This window comes from Sycon ciliatum, chromosome 11 (assembly GCF_964019385.1).
Source record: "Sycon ciliatum chromosome 11, ocSycCili1.1, whole genome shotgun sequence".
Taxonomy (NCBI): Eukaryota; Metazoa; Porifera; class Calcarea; order Leucosolenida; family Sycettidae; genus Sycon; species Sycon ciliatum.
The window spans coordinates 5682343-5688802 of NC_088653.1; the positions used below are offsets into that span (position 1 = coordinate 5682343).

The 6460-nt window shown below is 50.7% G+C and overlaps 1 long non-coding RNA gene across 1 annotated transcript; it reads left to right on the top strand.

Annotated features, from left to right (window-relative positions):
- The first annotated feature begins 3541 nt into the window (after positions 1-3541).
- On the top strand, positions 3542-6150 carry LOC135827589 (uncharacterized). The gene is made up of 2 exons (XR_010555509.1): positions 3542-4171; positions 5607-6150. It is a non-coding gene; the product is annotated as an uncharacterized LOC135827589 (long non-coding RNA).
- The last annotated feature ends 310 nt before the right edge of the window (positions 6151-6460 follow it).

Here is a 6460-nt window from a genome sequence, read left to right on the forward strand (position 1 = left end):
AGATAGGGGATGTTTGAACTGTACTCATCCATGCATCAACGTTTCGAGGAGAGATAAGGCCGCGGCCACACCAAACAAGGCGTTTTCAGCTTGCGCTGAAAAGTGGCTTGTGCTGAATGAAGCGGTTGGTCACATCGACCCACGCGATGTATGGAATCGAGCATGAGTACGAGGACGAAAGTGCGGAATCGGAGCCCGACGCGCGCTAGCGCGGAGGGCTCCGATTCTAGCACTTGAGTCCGAGTACGAATGCTTTGATACCATTTCTGACATGCATTGTACGAACTACTTCGTACTACTAGTACTACTACATGTAGTACTTCACACATACCTAGTACCTAGATTGGAGACCATGCGGGGACTACCGTGCTTTAAACAAGGCTACTGTTCCGGACAGATACCCAGTGCCTCATATCCACGACATTACGTCATCGCTGGAAGGATGCACAGTGTTCACGAAGCTGGACTTGGTGAAGGCATTCTACCAGATACCTGTTGCACCAGAGGACATCCCCAAGACAGCTGTGACTACCCCATTTGGGTTATTTGAGTTTGTTCGCATGCCATTTGGTTTACGCAATGCTGCTCAAACCTTCCAACGGTTCTTGGATGATGTCCTACGCGGTCTGGATTGTGGCAATGGCTACATGGATGATGTTCTCGTTGCCAGCAGGGACATGGAATCCCACCGAATCCATTGTCGAGCAGTTCTCCAACGCCTTGCCGACAATGGTTTGGTCATAAACCCCGCAAAGTGTCAGTTTGCAGTCTCAACCGTCACGTTTCTCGGCCACCGTATCACCAGCAGTGGAATCTTCCCTCTGGAACAACGAGTCACTGCGGTGCGTGATTTCAAGCCGCCTTCCTCCGTCAAGCAGTTGCGCCGCTTTGTCGGCATGGTGAACTTTTACCGAAGGTTTATTCCTCACTGTGCCGACCTCATGAAGGCGCTAGATGACCTGCTGCGTGGTAAGAAGAAACATGACACCTCGTTCAGCTGGCCCGACACTGCCGAGCATGCGTTCATAGCTGTGAAGACCGCCCTCTGCAACGCCACTCTTCTCTGCCACCCTGCTCCAGATGCTGCAATCAACATCATGGTGGACGCATCTGACTTCTGTGTTGGTGCAGTGCTGCAGCAGGAAGTCTCTGGTCAGTGGGAACCAATCGCTTTCTTCTCCAAGAAGCTGAGCCCCACACAGTGTCGCTATCACACCTTTGGTCGTGAGCTGCTGAGCATCTACCTCGCAATCCGGCATTTTCAGCATCACTTGGAGGGCCGTTCGTTCCATATCCTGACAGACCACAAGCCGCTGACATTTGCTATTAATCTGTCCTCTTCACGTCATTCACCTCGTGAGCTTCGTCAGCTGTCGTACATTGCTGAGTTTACGACCGACATTCGCTACGTGAAAGGCTCGGAGAATACTGTCGCCCATGCTCTATCTCGCCCTGACGTCGATGCCGTTAGCCAATCGCACGCTGTTGATTTCACCGCTCTTGCCACTGCCCAAGAGACTGATGCTGAGTTGGCTACCTACATGTCGAAGCCCGACTCACCACTCAAGCTCCAGCGCCTTCCAGTGCCCGGCAGTCCCTCTCTGCTTGTCTGTGATGTGTCCACCGGTGTAGCTCGCCCATTTGTGCCGCAGAAATTTCGCCACGATATATTTCTGTCTATTCACAGCCTCAGTCATCCTGGTGTTCGTGCAACCCGACGGCTAGTCTCTGCTCGCTTTGTTTGGCCAGCTATGCAGAAGGATATTGCCACTTGGACCAAGGCCTGCGACTCGTGCCAGCGCGCTAAAGTCCAGCGTCATACCCACTCTGCTATTGGTAGCTTTCCTGTGCCGGATCAGCGTTTTGATTCCATCCACATCGATCTCGTTGGTCCCCTTCCTTCATGCAACGGCAATCGTTATCTCTTGACGTGCATTGATCGATTCACCCGGTGGCCTGAGGCGTTTCCAATCCCCGATGCCACTGCATCCACTGTTGCGTCTGCCTTAGTGTCAGGCTGGATTGCCCGGTTTGGTGTACCCTCTTCTCTCGTCACGGATCGTGGTGCTCAATTTGAGTCGGCCCTCTGGAACAGTTTGATGGCGCTACTGGGATGCCAGCGCAAGCGCACCGCCGCCTACCATCCCCAGTGCAATGGTTTAATCGAGCGATTCCATCGGCATGTCAAATCATCACTGCGGACTCTGTCTGACTTAACCCACTGGCTGGAAGCGCTACCACTTATTCTGCTCAGCATCCGGACATCGACCAAGGCTGATAGCAACTGTTCACCGTCCAAACTAGTTTACGGTACAACGCTACGCCTTCCTGGTGAATTCTTCCCGTCTAGTTCCCTGACTCCTGCCAGCGACCGCAGTGATTACGCATCTCGCCTGTCTACCTTCCTGCGGCAGAACCGTCCTCTTCCTGTCCGTACTAGCATGAATCCTGTCTATCTGCCTCGCGATTTGGACACAGCCGCTAAAGTGTATTTGCGCCGTGACGCAGTTCGGCTCCCACTCCAACCGCCGTACGATGGTCCGTTCCCCGTGGTCAAGCGCAGTCCCAAGTACTTCACTCTGCGTATCAATGGTAAGGACCAGACTGTCTCTGTTGATCGTGTTAAGCCTGCGCATTTGCTTGATTGACTTGCTGCGCTGCGGATCATCCGCTTTCCGCGGCTAGTATTCCATACTGTACTTCTTTCCTGTAAATTTTGATTTCTTATCGTTCACTTGATTGTTCCCGCACTCGTTCTCTGGGTGGGGAATACTGTGGCAGTACGACTCTAGACTCGGACCTTGGGCACAGAATTGGAAAGGCTTCCTGTCTGAAGCCTTTCCATACTGGTACTCGATGTTCCAGTTTTGTGACACGAGAATGGCACGAGAATTAGTGTACCGCTGAGTGTACCGCTATACACGTGGTCGACACGTAGTCGACACGTTGTTGATACTTTTTTGACACGTGACCCCGTCAACGGTCTGCTTTGTGCCAATGCCACTCGGTAAACGCCGATGTCGCGTACGACAAAGACGACTATCCCGTACGCGAAATAGTTGAGAATTGCATGACGTGGACCTGACGGCAAGGACAACTGCGAGGAGGCCCCTTTCGGTACCCCTGACGGGAAGGAGAACTGCAGAAGTCGACGAAGTCGAACGAGGAGGCCCCTTTTCCGTACCCCATACTGCAAAGTGCCATTGATGGATACCTTTTGCACCTGGAACGACCCCTTAAACGCTGTCGCGGCGACTATCCCGTACGCGAAATAGTTGAGAACTGCTGACGTGGACCTTTTGCACCTGGAACGGCCCCGTAAACGCTGTCGTGTCGGCGGAGTGAATGTGCAGGGTACTAGGGTGAAAAGAATTGCTGCAAAGACGTCCCCTCTACTAGGCTCTAGGCCTTTGCCTTTGGAGACATGGCGAACTGAATGCGCAGGGCGAAAAGAATTGCTGCAAAGACGTCCGCTCTAGGCCTTTGGAGACATCGTGGGAACTCCTTCCGGTACTATAAAACTGCTGACGTGGCCGTGGACATGTACATGGAGACATGGTGGGACTTCATGTACAGGGTACTAGGGTGAAAAGAATTGCTGCAAAGACGTCCCCTCTACTAGGCTCTAGGCCTTTGCCTTTGGAGACATGGCGAACTGAATGCGCAGGGCGAAAAGAATTGCTGCAAAGACGTCCGCTCTAGGCCTTTGGAGACATCGTGGGAACTCCTTCCGGTACTATAAAACTGCTGACGTGGCCGTGGACATGTACATGGAGACATGGTGGGACTTCATGTACATGTGGGAAATCCTTCCGGCACCCCCGTACCGCAAAGCCAACGGTGGGGAAGGAGAAGTGCAGACGTGCAGGAAGACGAACGAGGAGGAACCAGGACGAGCGAGCAATGGCAGGACTGGCTGGACCGTAAGTAATAGCTGAATTGTGCATGACAACTTGACATCCATGCGGCACTCGCCACTTGCCACTGCATATTTCTTGTCCACTAACAATGTCTCTCCTCTGCCCCCTGTGTGTCCACGGCCCTGTTGCTGAATTGGCCCGATGAATCGAATGTCTTCCGCAACTGGAACGGCCCCGTGAACGCTGTCGCGTCGGCGACTGAATGCGCAGGAGGGAAAATATTGCTGCGAAGACGTCTCCTCTAGACGACGGTAAGGCACCCCATTGATATGTTGCCAGTGTGTGCCAGGGTATCGCGCGATGGTGAATGAGGAATGATGAAGGGTACGGTGGGACTGTAGACCTGTTGGCCTTCTACTAAGGCTGTGTTTACATGAAGCGTTTCAACCCGGGTCAGATTTCAACCCGCCATGTGCACAAAATGAATGGCGCGTTCACATGACGCATTGCGCTTGACCCGGGTTGAAATCAACCCGGGTCAAGAAAATCGTACAAACGTACTTCTGTGCGTATCTCGCGCCAGGTTTGAACGGCACTGCAGATGCAAATTTCGCGCGAACGGATTCACGTGACCATACAGGACTGTAGAAGTGGACTTTTGGCGGCATATCAGTATTTGACCCGGGTCAACTGTCTTCATGTAAACACTCACCTCTTTTGTCTATCGTACAGACTTTCAACCCGGGTTGAAATTTCTCATGTAAACACAGCCTAACACGTTATCAGGTGGAGAGTGTCTTGTACTCACGTTATCAGGTCGAGAGCGTATTGTAGTCACTCTCTCTATTCCTGTACTTCATTACGTTTAAGGTGTACGTATAACTTCTCAAAAATATTTAATGGTCTACAGTCGTGTCGGAAGGGTACGGTGGGACTGTAGACATGTTACCTTCTAACACGTTATCAGGTGGAGAGTGTCTTGTACTCACGTTATCACTATATCAGGTCGAGAGCGTATTGTAGTCACTCTCTCTATTCCTGTACTTCATTACGTTTCAGGTGTACGTATAACTTTTCCAAAAAACTTAATGGTTCACGTCTTCAGATAGAGAGCGTATTGCACCCACTGTCTAGTCTCTGTAGTGCATTGAGATTTTGTTGATCGAACATGAAATGGATACACAGACAAAGCCAGGCCAAGTACATGGCGAGATGTCGCCAGAAGAACGTCTTCAGGTAGAGCGCGTATTGCACCCACTGTCTAGTCGATTTTGTGGATCGCACATGAAATGGATACACAGACAAAGCAGGCCAAGTACATGAGAGAGTGGACGATGTGCAGATCGACACGGCCTGCGGGTACTTCATTAAAGTTACCCGTGACACTAGGATAAAAGTTAATCACTGCAAAAACATTGCCAAGTATGTGAGCACTTTGGACTTGACAGAAGAGTGCACGGGCGACGTTGACAAAACATACTGCGGTGACTGTCACTATCATGACAGCAGGGCACATCGCACGCAGCATCGCAGATCGTGTCGAATTGCGCATCATAATATTGCAAAATTGCTCCTGTGCATGCAAGTGGATTTCATTGCACTTCTCAGTTTGGGAAATGCTCGATTATGACAATTCTCCGTGTGAGTGCACTAGCCCTGAACAGACATGTAGGTGAACCGTTTGTGGTGTCTCATAGCCTACCTCACGACCTTCTGCTTTCTTTCTTCATCACTTGTATCTTGCAGGTATATCATCCCGTGACGACCACATTGAAGTCTGAATTTGAAGTGTGAAGATGCTTCAGCAACCACATCGTACTTTTCCATTGCTTTCATTGTGCTTCTACTGTGCATGTGTGTAACTTGTGGGGTAAACATGTGATGACATTGTATGCTGGCGACACGGTCAGATGTTCATGCGTCTAACGTACACCTGCATGTTATGCATTGAAAAGGGTTTGCCACTTGCGATCCTGGGACGAGTATCAGGTCCGCTTTGTCCTGTGTGGGCTGTATCAGATTGCTGTTCACTTCTCTATCTGTTGGATATGTGACTTTCTGCAAGTTTCTGGTGTATGATGGCCACGTCCTTGCTTGTCACTTTGTATGATATTACATTCTGTATTCGCTGCTTCCATGGCATGGTCTGCAAACTGCAATCATTGGGCAAATGTCATGTTTGCTATGTTGTGCTTTGGCCGTCAGCTTGTCTACACGCTGTAGTTGAATTATTTTTGTTTCACAACTGACTTCCTCAAGTACGGTGGCCACTGCTTTGCATGGCATTATACATGAAGAATTTCCTGTTTGTGTCGTGTGCATGTGCGTATGTGTGCGTGGCCACGTGTGTGTGCCGTGTGCATACACATGTTTGTGTATCTGTGTGCGGGGTAGCGAGGCGGGGAGGGCTGGTATGTATCAGTGTGTTATTGCAGTCGCATGGCTACATACAGTACATCGCGCGTGTGGTCATCATGTTTACCTTCGGGGTTGGGGTGGGGAGGGAACGGAAAAAGAGCTGAAATTATCCATATAAAAATCGCTCTGTGAGCGGTTCTGAAAAACCTTTACTGGTACTGCCCCGTCGTAAAAGTAAGAAA